Here is a 14,135-nt window from a genome sequence, read left to right as displayed (position 1 = left end):
TGGGAGTTCATCTTTCAACCCTATCTTAAATGCAATCATTGAAAAATCAATAGATTGGATTGAAGAATGAACTCCACCATTCAAGGATCTTCCAGCAACTCATTTATTGGCAAATCATTGAGCTGGAATCCTGTGAATACTTAATATTTGGGAATCTCATCTACACTTAAAGATCCACATTTAATAGATAAGATTCACCAAAATACCTTAACCCAACACCGGCGACTTGCATTGGAAGCATCTCCAACTGTTGCAGATCAAGGGAGCTGAAGACTCTTCATCAACAAGAGAGATAATCTTTAGTATGTGCTAAAAATGGGGCTCACTCACTTACAAGTAAGTTCATAGAGTCTATAGAATCTGAATACCTTATGTAGGATTGAGATTCAGAGTTTGTTTCTCAAACTCATTAAGACCTTTCGTAGGCCTTTGACGGAAGATTACATATAGTGTCCTTGTGTAGGACCTATTGCCTTGTGTAGGCATGTGTATTTGCCTTGTGTAGGCATGAGTGTTTGCCTTGTGTAGGCAACTAGTACATACCTTGTGTAGGTCATGAAGGTTTATGGTTAATCTGATTTAAAACCATTGATAGTGAAATCCGGCACACTTTAGGGTGGAGTGCGTTAGCCGGGAGTGGAGTATGAAAGTGCCCTGGTTTGTCAATTAGCGTGTGCGTTGAGTTAGCTAGGTAGAAGAGCCCCATAGGAAGATTGATCAAACAACTGCCTCAACTGGATGGGTGCCCGAACTCGTCACAGGTAAATCTTGAGCCTCACATCCCATGTCCCCAAATACCAGGTATTTAAAACCCTTAAAAATTGGTTAGAACACCCTAAGGGAGTATGGTTAGAAAACTTTTTTCAGACTTAGAAAAATCTCAAAGTTTTCTGCCTTTGTCGATTTATCGACAAGTGGTTCGATGAAATCGAACCATGTTGTTGATGTCCTCGAAGCTCACTCGATATTATCGAAATGAGGACATAAGATGTCCAGCAACCACAAAGATATCTGGACGGAATTATTGATGTATCGATAGAAGGTTTGATATTATCGCTATTTGAATCTCGAGTTCATCGAGTAGACTCGATAAAATCGACATCAGGACTGTTGTGTCCAAAGTTCTGCTAAGGCAAATCAAGTAATCTTCTATATATTGAAGAGCTTCTCAATATCCTTTGAATTTAAATCTCGATGATATCGGAAGACCTTCGATGATATTGGATTAGGACACGTTTACATCTAACAAGTTTTTCAGGATATTTTTCTCGGATCGAGGGTCACTCGATAAAATCGATATTCAAATATCGATCATATTGAGGCATGGTCGATGTCATCGAAAGTGGACAGAAATTGTCTAGCAAGCTTATAGGAAAATTCTTAGAATTATCGATGAATCGACACTGCCCTCAATATCATCGATATTCAAATTTCGATGATATCGAGTGAAGCTCGATCATATCTGTTTCCTGAAAAACCTTCAAAGACAAGTCTCTCACTTTTTCAAATGTCGAGGAATTGAACCTCGTGTTGATGAAATCGGAGTTTGAAATCTGATGACATCGATACATGTTTGATTTCCTCGACCAGCTGGCAAAAGGTTTCAAAAGCGTTTGACATCTGAGTTCGTGTCATTGAGCGGCCAGTCGATGCTATCAAGAGTATACGCTCGATGATATCGACCCTGCTCGATGATATCGAACTCTGTAAAAAATGCGACCGTTTTATATCCGTTGGAACCTTTTGCCTATTGAATGAGAACTTGCCCTTGGTTGTTGGATAGAGAAAAAGAGAGAGTGCTTTTGTGTGTTTAACCCTAGATCATATACCCTAAGCCTTTTTCTCTCATGGGAGTTCATCCTCCAATCAACCCTCATCATTGACATTCAATAGAGTAGATTGGGGAATGAACTTCCGCATTCAGGGATCCTGCAGCTACCACCTTAATGGCAAATCATTAAGCTGGGATGCCTTGAATACATAGATGATTGGAATCGCTCTATCTCCCTCATAGGAAAACATTTAATAGAGTAGGATTCCCTTATAACCTTGACCTAACTCGTCGTCATGTATTGGTATATCTTCTGAGTTGCGGTTCAAGGAAGCAGAAGATTCTTCGTCATCAAAGGAGGAGATCTTCAACAACGCGCTAAACGGGGCTCATTTACTTATCTGTAAGTCATTAGAGTCCAGATGACCCTTGTGATAATTCCTTCTTAGGATTGGGTCAAAGGTGTTTCTCACCCCTTGCAAGTCCTCGTAGGAGGCCTCCGGCAAGAGTGTACGTGGGGGTGCTTTGTGTTGACCCTTGCTCTGTGGAGAGCATAAACGTTTAGGTCCTTATGAAGGTCTTTGGCCAGTGTGGCCTAAAAGTCTATGTGTTGACCCTTGCTCATGGGAGCATAAACAGTGTCGTATAGACACATTGTGTCAGCCTAAGTGTAGGTTGTGCTGGTTAGAGGTGAACTTGATTTAAAACCTTTGGTTTTAGGTGAACCTGTTGTGAAACCTCCTTAGTGAGATCCGGTACACTCAAAGGTTGAGTGCGTTTGCCGGAAGTGGAGTAGACAAGTAGTCGAACAACTATAAAAATGACTATGTTTGAGATTGCTATTGTCTTCCATTACTTATGTGATTTCCTTAAATACTTTCATACTTGATTATCTGAGATCACGCCTCTCACACACAATCATATCCATCATAAACTGATTTGCATGTTGTTTATCTCTCAAATAGTTTTATGATTGGATCCTCCACCGAGCTTGGAAGCCAGTAGAGTTACTCTTTAGTAATCCTAATGTATGCTTGCTTTTAGGATTATAGTGATAGGATTTTAAATTGTCATAAAATATTAAAAAGTCCTATTCACCCCCCTCTAGGACACATTGACATATTCCTACTTCAACTAAAGCGGTCATTACCACAATTTCAGAGTAGGCACGTAGCTGAACCACTATATATTGTTACGTTTGTGATGATTGCTCTTGTTCATATGTATTGACTACTAGAATGTTTACTTTACGCACAATACATGTTTGATATAATGCAACACTTAGATTTCTCACTAGAATATGAATATGACTTCTTGATAATCCTGCTCAACTTGTCTTAAATTGGTAAAATTTATAGTTTAGTAGAATTAAAGTTTTTAAAAATCCTATTCACCCCCCTTTAGGACACTTGGTCATACATCCGTACTTCAATTGTAGCGGTCCTACCACAATTTCATGCATTGCTTTCTATAGATGCAATGCTCATAGAAATCCACCTTATATGCCTTAACCTCCTTCAACAATTTCCGTTTATAGAATTCCATCATGCCCCTCTCGCTCATTTGCCCTAGCCACATGTCACAGACTAGTGTCATTTATGCCGGATTCTATATGTGAGGTGGTAACGGCCTCACCTATAACCGTGCTCTTAACCAACTTGTATAGATTTCCCATCTTATGTCCCTTCATTAACATCATTGCACTTCTGATGACCTTGATTACACTGCTAGATGCAGTGAATGTGCACCTGTTTGTATCTAAAACCCCTAAGGATATTAAAATTTTCTTCAAATTTAGGACATGCATGACATCACCTAGAGTCTGTATGACTTCATAAATATCATTATATTGAGATGCAGGACAATTAACTACTTGCTCTAAAAGCTCGAACTGTTAGAGTATGGCGAATTAATCCGTTTATCTCATAGCTCAGGCCCCACATCTCATGGGTTAAGATCTCGGCCGAACCCCCTCGTGGGCTTGTGGGCCCCAAATCACATGGGCCACCCACCCCGAGTGTGTCCCTGCATCCCACGAGCTACATCACTCGAGGCCGGTGTGAAAATGCCCTTGCATTAATCACCCCCGGTGAGGAGTCTCGAACACGAGACCTCCCGATCTGATACCAATTTGATGCAGTACAATTAACTACTTGCTCTAAAAGCTCGAACTATTAGAGTATGACGAATTGATCCCTTTATCTCATAGTTCAGGCCCCATATCTCATGGGTTAGGACCTTGGCCGAACCCCCCTTGTGGGCTCGTGGGCCCCAAATCACATGCGCCGCCCACCTCGAGTGTGTCCCTACATCCCACGGGCTACCCCACTCGAGCTCGATGTGAAATGCGCATTAATCACCCCTGGTGAGGAGTCTCAAACACGAGACCTTCTTCGTGGGCCCCAAATCACATGGGTCACCCATCTCGAGTGTGTCCCCGCATCCCACGGGCTACCCCACTTAAGCTCGGTGTGAAAATGCCCCTGCATTAGTATCTCTTGAAGTGCCCCTTTATGACATAATAAAAGCATCCATCCTTTGAATTTGATTTCGATCTAGCCTTTTTCTTCTTGTCAGACCGAGATCGCTTCACGGATCTCCCATGTCCCTGACCCCCTTTCACAATTAACCATTCTGCCTGAGAGTCTTCATTGCTTGACTTCTTCCTCATCTCATTAGAAATGAGAGCCACGATGATTTCTTCTAGCTTCATTGTATTCTTCCTATACAATAGTAGTGATGAGATTGTTGTATGATGTGAAAAATGATGCTAGAAGTGGCACTGCTTTGTCTTCATCCTCGATCGTCACTCTGAGTCTTAATAAGTCGCTACAAACCTTCGTAAATGAGTTTATGTACTCTAGGAGATTGGATCCTTCCTTCATCCATAGCCCAAGAAGTTATTTCTTCATAAAAAACTTATTATTGAGGGATTTTGCCATGTATAAATTTTCTGGCTTCTTACACATCTCTAGGGGAGATTTCTCATTCAGAACATTCACTACAAAAAAACAAGTAAAGACTACGGATTATGGGAGATTTTAGCTATGGGTATAATCTGTAGCTAAATTGCTACGGATTTAATCCGCAGCTAAATATGCTTACCACCACCCCACGGCTACAAATTGATGGTCCATAAGAAGTTTCCACCACAATTTTTTGTATTTTATCTAAGCTGTCCATCCATTTTGATAGCTCATTTTAGGGCGTTAGCTCCAAAAAGTAGGTAGATTGAAGGCTCAAGTGGACCACACCATAGGAAACAATGGAGATTAGGTGCCTTTTGTTGATTTGTGGTGTGGTCAACAGGAGCCCTCTATTTTCCTCTTTTTTGGGATAAATCCCCCAAAAAATCATTGAATTGGATGGATGGCATGGATAAATGACATACATCACGGTGGGCCCCACGGAGCCCCTAACAAGACCGTTCGTCTCAAGTACCAGTCCGCACCAACCCAAAAAAGAGCCCGCGAGCTATTTTCATTCTCGCGGGCTTCTCTCTGTCTTATGGCCAAAATCTCCCTTTCTTCCTTTCTCTATCTTCTCCCCACTTCGAGTAGACTCTCGTCCGACATCTGCATGCGTCGGCAACGCCAAAAACTTCACCTTCTGCTGCATGTCCTTGCCTAACCCCGACTGCGTGAGGGACTTGTTCGGACGACTGACGTTGGCCAAGAAGATCAGGCTACTCGTGAATAACACGACCCTCCGGACCCACGCACCACCTTTATTCCTCTCTTAGTCACGGACGCCCCGCCCCCCTCTTTCTCTCTGTAGCTCGATTGAATTAGATTCACGAACGTGAGTTATTTCTCTCTCTCTCTCTCTCAATCTCTATCAATCTCAATGCCGATTTAGGAATTTGGGGATTTAGTAATTTCCAGATTCCTGATTCGAATGTGGACCCTCATTTAGGAATTTGGGGATTTTAGGGCTTACAGATTTGAATGTGGACCTCGAAATTGGGGATTTTAGGATTTTAGGAATCTGAGGATTTTTAGAATTAGAGATTTCACCTTCCAGATTCGAGAGAGCGATTTAGGTCTCAAGTGTAGTTGGAATGGGGTTGGAGGAGTGGCTGCTTTGTGGCGTTTGTTTGCTCCATGTTTGTAATTGTTGTTGATTGCATTGTGGTGTAAATGATAGGTAAGAAATGTAGATTCTATGGATATTTTTTCTCCCCTTTTCACTTTTATGTATGTCATTTATGATTAATGGAAGTACTCTAATGTTATTTGTTGCATTTGGGTAGGACTCAACAATAAGAAGATTGAAAAATGTATTTGTTGCATTTGGGTAGGAATCAACAATAAGAAGATTGAAAAATGTATAGGAGACCAAAGTGCTAAATCCTGTTCTAAAAGAAGAGCAAGATGCCCAAGTAGGTGTCTCTTGTTATACCTTTGCCTTTCTTGGAATTTTATGATGTTTGACTGAGGATATACTTTGTTCGAGTGATGGTGAGCTTCAAAAATATTCTGATGTCTAGTTTTTGAAATATAGCATTTGGATGCTCAATTCAATAGAATTGTAATGTTTCAATTTAATAATGCAGAAGTGGCCTAACTCAAGGAGCAACTTGGATCGTTTAAAGTTCAACTTGAAAAAGCACGCAATTGCAGCCAGGGACTGGCTGTCATCATGATTCATGAATTATAATTGTTAACATTTGTTTCAGTCATTTCTTTTGTGTTTAAATTTTATTTTATGTTGTATTATTATATTAGTTCAGCAATTCCGTCCAACTGAGCATCTAAATGCACCCTAACTCTATCTTGCGTTGTGATATTCTAATTTGCAAAACAAGTCCCTAATGTAGGTATTTTCTTTGTCATACAGATATGGAGACAAATGAATGTTTGAAGGATAATGGTGGTTGCTAGTAAAATAAAGCATCCCACATCACCGCCTGCAAACTAGGAACCAGAATAGTTGAATTGCTATAATTTAATTCGATAAAGAGTAAATGACCAAAATCTCATGCCATTCTTGACATGGGATTTGGCCCCAAATGGAAATTACTACCATCTGAAGTCTAATTGAAAAGAAGGGAATCACAATTAGCAGTTTGGTTGTCACCATGAATTAAAATGGTGACACTCCACTTTAGTTGTTTCATTTATTATGTATTGAAGGGATTGCAATTTGGTTGAATTGACATCCAAACTCACCATTATGCAATCGGATTACTAAGATTTTGATGGCCCAGTATCTTAGACTATTTTATTTGAGCAAAAGGCCTTCACAGGAATTCTCATAATCCATTTCTTTCACAAAACTAGGAAAGAGACATATGGAAGCTGCAAGGGTCTACGGGGGGCATCACTTTTTTTACATATAAGAAGGGCCCCTCAAATTTCATTTACATTTCTTTCATGCTGAAATTGAAGGTTATGCAATCAGATTTTTGAAAACCGGATTGCACCTGCCAGTTTGACCAAGTTGCACCAGAACCAGAGATTGAAACCCAGGCCAACTGCTTTACTAATTGAAGAAGCTTTTTTCTTCTTCTTATTTTTATGGTCCTTCAAGAGCATTTTTATTTATCATTTGGGTATTTAAATGGGCCCCAGGAATGTTGCCAAAGATTCAACGCATGACTATTTCAAACTTTTAATATTTTGAATCAGGACCTATACTGATTTAACATGCTTATGCTATAGTTTGGTATTTATGTTGACGTAAAGAACAGATTCTATCTATTGTGAAGCTCTTCTGTCATTTCTGTTTTGGGAATTCAAATAGTTTCATCTTTGAATTTATTTTCATTCTATTGCTCAACATGAAAATAGTCAAAACAACATTTACTGGTCATGTAAGAAGCGTCGCTTCTGATGTTGAAATCAACACATGCCCTGATGGTAGTTCTTTTTCGTGCTTCTGAGTATATGCTTCTTCTTTTTTTGGCTAGTGCATACCCTTATTTTTGTTTCTTCTAATTCCCTTCCAGGAATTATGTGTAGGGGGCGGGGCAATGGAATTGTCAATGAGGTTAGCCATTTGTTTCAATTCTAACTTTTGAGTATATGCAATTTTCAATTCAAGATTGGAGCTCTAATTCGTTCAGAATGACTTGCAAAGTACAGCCAGGTAGTTCCCCAACCTTTCCTCATGGTTAATATATTAATCTTTTAGGGCATGCTTGAACCTTAATCTTTTAGGACATGCTTGAACCTTATCTAGTGCATGTTGTGTTTGCGATGTATACATTTTCACGTTTTCAGTTTCCATCAATTGTCTGAGCAATGAGAACAATGGGTAGCATGAGTTGCGAGTAATGGCAATGGGTAGAGGCATTCTATTCTTCCATCAGACATTTGTGGGAAAAATCCATGCATGTTTGGGTAAGTTTCTCTATTGCAGTTGGAGAGCAGAACTGTCAAAGAATGCACTAAACTACATGCTTGTTCTGAGATGGCTCCTCAATACCATTGGTCCTTGTGATGCTGTGGAGCCTAGAGGCATTCTAATCGTGTGAACATGTGTGTTGATATCAGTTTGTATTGGCATGGCTAGAAACAAGAAATTGTCATTCATTTCGAAACAGTCGTAGATAATCTTCATCATGGTTAACTAGTTTTTTTTTTTTTCCCCAAGTACCAACTACTTTGATATGGAAATCATAAGTTCACAAGTTTATTTTCCACCTCAGACCTTTCATGACTTTTTCCCCTCTCATTGTGGTTGAAACAAAAATACGAGTTGGGAAAACAATATTTAAAAAAATGCAATAAATATGGGAATTTCATTATATATAATTAACTTTATCATGTAAAAAGGTTGCTTCTTTGCCAATCATTATGGGACCCTAACATGAGCATGATGCACTTGTCTTGTGTTCTGGTGATTTCTTTTCTTTTTGTCTTACATGAGCATGAAGCTCCTGTACTCTCATTTCCTCGACATGGATAATAGAACAAGGAAACAACTTAGGTTGAAGATCCATTCAGTTCTGCTGTTGAGTACAAGATGACATCCTTCACATGCTTTCATGTTCTTTGATATATATATATATATATATATATATATATATATATATTTGTTGATGAAGTATATTAAACTACATGATTTAGGTCTTCATCAAGTTCTAGATTCAGTTACATCTGTTGCCAGGCTATTATCATTTTGCAGGAATATTTTAGACCAATGAAATTTCAATATGGCTGAAATGGACAGACAGCTGAAGGAAGCGGAAGAGTCTGAAGTGGAAGATGCTTCAAATGTGACTAAAATGGAAGGACAACTGAAGGAAGAGGAAGATGCTTCGCATGTGACTAGAATGGAAGAACACCAGGAGGAATCATGCAATTCTTCAGGCTATATGTCAAGCATAAGTGCTTTTAGTTCTTTAACTTCTCTTGATTTATGTTGAAATTTAAGCTTTCAATCCAATGAGAATAAAGCCTGGTGGGTCATTTCAAGACCAAATTATGTACGATGTGGGCAATATAGTTGATGACTGCCCTCAGTTTGAAAATAGTACAAAAGGCTTGTTTGGATTTTCCAATGGATGCCTAACCATGAAGAGATGGGATGAGACTGCTGCATTGTTTGGCAAGTCAGGGTACTTTTTTCTTATTTCAGCTTTTGTTTCCAATCAACGTATTGTATGAGCAGATATTGTTTTCTTTATTATTATTATTATTTTTTTTTTCTAACTTTCTATCTTTGTGTTCCTAATTTATGTTGCGCATGAAGTTATTTGGAAATGTTGTATATATTATTAGCAAGCAATACTTTTCATTTTCTTTTTCTAAAATTTTGTTTGTCTTTTGCTTTTTGAACATGCATAGAACCCTACCAGGAGTTGGTAAAATACATACCATTCTTAGACTTCTTAGTGACATTCTATCTAGTTGTAAACAGGGGCACCTTCTGTGATTTGTGGTTTCATCTCATCATCAATAATGCCAGGTTTGTCTTTTAAGTTACTAGATAAAACCCAAGATTTGTGCACCCATATTCACTCTACAACCATCATTACTGTCTGACTGCTGGACCCTTCATCTGTTCCAGATAAGCTAAATGATGGGCCACATTCAAATATTGCATCAATTGCAAAAGTAGTGATTCCCAGCATGAAATAAAAATAGATGCACAAGATATTGAACATATAAACTATCTTGTTTGTCCATTTGGTGCATTTGTTTGTAATATCTTAATTTGACTGTCAATGTGATTGAATTGTTTTAAATTGTTGAAGCATGTGGTTCCGTCTCTGTGTTTTTACTATAGATGCAGAGTTACTTGTATAGGAGATGAAATAGATGCAGAGTTACTTGTATATGAGATGAAATCATTTTTCAACCAAACGGGACCTTGAAAGTTACTACCTACCATACATACTACTTTTTCCAAAAGGAGGCAATCAGGATGTGGCCGTACTTGCATATTTTGTTTCATGTAGCATTGCAATTTGGTCAGGCAGGAGCATTTACAAGTCCAGTCCATGAGCTATGGACCTGAGTCTAGGTCCAGCCCGCCCTGTCCATGAGCCAAGGAATCAGGTTCAGCCAAGAAATCAAGATTTGTTTGGATTTTTTCAGAGGAATCAATGATACAAATCCACCTTATCATTTGGATTGGGTCACAAAACAGGAAACACATTGGGCAGGCGCCTGTTTTTCTTATTTTTTATTGATTATTCAGTTACTCTGCAGCTACAGCACCTTACCGCTTTATTCCATTGTCACCCAGGTGAGTTGCGGGAGAATGCTACAGCTACTCAGTGATTCTCATGTGCACTAGAACTTGCTGACTCAGCTCAAAACTCAACTGAGCCGACCCAACAAGATTTTGAGCCAAGTCTCTAGAGAACTTACTTGTGAGTGCGACTTGGTGCTGAATCAACAAGCTCATCAAGTCAGCGAGCTGACTCAGTTGACCCAACGAGATTTTGAGCCGAGTCAAGTCAGCAAACCATTGTAGATAGTTGTTTGATAACCCAAAACTACATTATGTACCCCAAATCATATCCGTTGCACATCAGTTAGGATCTGAGACTAATGATATATTATTTGGCAGAAAGCATCCTGCCTACCTACATCTTTAGTTTCTACATACACCCAAACATATCCTTAATGTCTTTCTATTTAAATGGATACCTCGTTTTGTGCTCTATATGTATGAGTTAATATTTATGTAACGATATGCTAAGTGTTCACATGTCTATTTATATGTATATTTAACTGAGGAGACATGGTGGGGATTGTTGTAACGATATGTATATTTTTTTCTATTTACTTGCCAGACCACCTGAAGATTATACATCGTGATATTAAAACTGCCAACATTCTCTTGGACAACAATTTTGAAACCATGGTGAGTGCACAAATCTCACACATACCCCACTTTGTAAATTCCAGTTGGTGAGTTCAACTAGTTTGTTTTCTTCAGTGCTCTATCTTTCATGCACATGTATGTGTTTTTCTTTTCTAGGGGTCATTGATTTCGGCCGAACAAAGAACTAAATATTTCTTCATATTTGACAAAACCCAAGATTCCCTTCCCTTCTAGAAGGAAAAAAGATGAATTTGGAGTACCTAAAAAGTCAGCCATTAGCCACTTCGTTGTTTCTATTTTTTTCAAGGAAAAAGCTCACATTACAAAGTGAGGTTTTGTCATCCAAAGAAACCTCAAAGCAAGTGAAGAAGATTGTCCTTTTAAAAAAAAATTGTACCCTAATGATTCATTGCAAGAAAAGGCAACAAATACATTTCCCTTTTTTCGTTTCTTTGTTGTGGATGGCTATTCCATTTTAACAGTTCTTTGTTTGTTTTAGGTTGTTGCAGCTTCATCTTCCCATGAATCAATACATTTTTCCTTTTTCTTTTTGGTGGGCAACAACAACATGGATGGGGTATGTATATAAAAAACTTGGTTATTGCAGTCAGGTACTTCTTTTACTCCATGTTATTGGTTGACCACTAAATCCTGTTGGAGGGCTTAAAACGTGACACATGGCTCTTTTAAAAGTTCTTTTAATATTGTTGAAAATCAGATTCTACCAATCTGAACCTTGCAAAAAAAAAAAAAAAAAAATCTGCCAGTCTTTGGTATTTACCTTTATTTTCAATTAGATTAGGGAGCTTGTTTATTTTCAATCAGATTTAAAGGGAGGATGAGTTACCACCATTTTCTAAATGGTTAAAAACTAACATAGAAGTCTTGGTCCTTAAAAGAAGTAATGTGATGGTTGATATGCAGGAACTCGGACAATGTACATGCAGCACAATGAAAACTCAAACTAAACCATCCATTCTGTGAATTTAAATGTATATAGGTGGTATCCCAAAAATAAGACTTGTATAATGGATTTAGACTTTGATTCCTAAACCCTTTTGCTGAATTAGGACCATTTGATGCTTTTCATTCAACTGTCAATTAAATGTTTGCAAATCTGGACAGCTAGGCAATCAAGTCAATGTAAATTTTTAGGGTCAATATTTGGATGGTTCTCTATCTTTTTTATTTATATATTTTTTTAAAATTATTTTTTACATGCAATTACTAGGACTGCTTGCCTCAGTAAATGGTTAAAATCTCAGTGCATCCACAAACAGAATTCTCATTTGCTGCAGGAATATGTTTAAGAACTTACTCCATATTGTTTAAATTGATTTTATTGGAGCTCATTTGTATATAACTTCTCCTTCCAAAACAAAATGTTATTTCTCTTCAACTATATGTGCTTTTCCTATGTAAAATGTTTTTCTGCCCACAACAAATCCAACAACTTGGATAGTCTAATCTATGCACATTCTATGCCATGTGTACCAAGGATGAGTCATCACCATTTAAGAAATGATGGAAGAACATAGGAGTCTAGTCACAGAGTACTAAAAACAGTAACTAAGAAATAATGACAATAATGAAAGAGAAGGTACCATTGGACCAAGATGTGGCACTGGCACCATCACAACCATTGATGAGAGCACATGCATTGATCTTTGCATTGAAGATGGGATAGTTGGAGTCATGTGAATGGGTGGTGGAGGGCGAAGTAAATGAGTATGTGGAAGCAGCAACAAATTTGATGGGGAATTGCTTATGCACCATGATTGGAGGTGGAAGTGGTAGAAAGACCATTTGTTGTGGAAGCGGGTTGTTGTTGTTGTGGTTGAAATGGCTGAGGAATTTGTTGATATGCTTGCTGTCCAGAAGTGGGAAAATTAGATGGATGTGGTCCCTGTGGGAGACAAGCAGCCCCAATTTGTTTCGTGACTTAGTTACTCTATTTCGAGTGCAGGTACAAGAAATGGCATGGTGAAGTCACTGCTGGATTTAGTTGACGATCCTTGTACTGTGTCAAATTATCCTTTTGCAATTATTTGAGGTAAGCTCTTAATCTTACTTGGATCCTTGAAAGTATTGCCATGTCACTTATGGTACATCCACTTGGGTGCTTCTCTATATTTATTTCCTTGGGCTTCAATTTTGTAATTCTTTGGTAGAAAATCTTCTTTTTCTTCACAACTGGCATGGTTGGATTCCAAAAGTTGATTTCTAAAAAAAAGTTTGGACATTCTTCCTTCATTTGGGTGTTAATATTTTATTAACTGCAATTTCAGTCCCAATTGAGGATGTTGATTAACTGATTATTTGCATAACTGAGATGTGGCGGTGCAACTGGAGAGAAGGATCGTATGTGGGAATGTACCAGCTAAGAAAAAAAAAAAAAAAGGCGATTGCGACGGCTAGAAACCGTAGCTAATACTAATGTGCCTATTGCTACGGATAAGTTTAACTTTTAGCTACAAATATTATCCGTAGTTGTGTACACATTTCGCTACAGAAGGTATGGCTACGGATATAATTCGTAGCTATTGCTTCTATAGCTACGGATTCGATGGTCCTGCTACAGACTATAACCGTAGCCATAGATATTTAACTACTGCTTTCCTAGTAGTAGACGGCAAAGAGGATGCCGGTCAAGCTACCGGTGTCCACCAACATTCAAAACACCTCACGGTTAGCTATGGTCATGGCCACCATTAGGGCATCGTCATGGGGGTAGTGGACTCCACAGGCGTCCTCTTCGATGAACGTTAGTTCGCAGGGGACCATCTTCTACTCTTTCAGAGGTCGGCAGGTAAGTTGGATATGATGTTTCGATCTATTATGGCTGATGCTTCGGGCATGAGCCTTGCGATTTCGGTTCGAATCTCCTCCCCCCGCAGGCCCACTAAAGATGGTGTGGATTTCCTTCGTAGCCTCGTTGTCGTTCCTATATCCGTGTTGTTCGTTCCTTCGTTCTGGCCCTTCTTGCCTTCTACCTACACTCCTGCAGATGTCTGGCGTGGATGAGGACTTCGATCTCCTCCTTGAGGTCAAAACAGTCGCTGGTGGCATGATCGTGGTTGCG

At 38.8% G+C, this 14,135-nt stretch overlaps 1 long non-coding RNA gene across 1 annotated transcript; it reads left to right on the top strand.

Moving 5' to 3' along the window:
- The first annotated feature begins 240 nt into the window (after positions 1-240).
- Positions 241-7,917, top strand: LOC131256235 (uncharacterized). Its single transcript, XR_009176686.1, has 3 exons — positions 241-336; positions 6,072-6,152; positions 7,722-7,917. It is a non-coding gene; the product is annotated as an uncharacterized LOC131256235 (long non-coding RNA).
- The last annotated feature ends 6,218 nt before the right edge of the window (positions 7,918-14,135 follow it).

This window comes from Magnolia sinica, chromosome 9, assembly GCF_029962835.1.
Source record: "Magnolia sinica isolate HGM2019 chromosome 9, MsV1, whole genome shotgun sequence".
NCBI lineage: Eukaryota > Viridiplantae > Streptophyta > Magnoliopsida > Magnoliales > Magnoliaceae > Magnolia > Magnolia sinica.
This window is presented reverse-complemented; position numbering and strand designations above follow the sequence as displayed.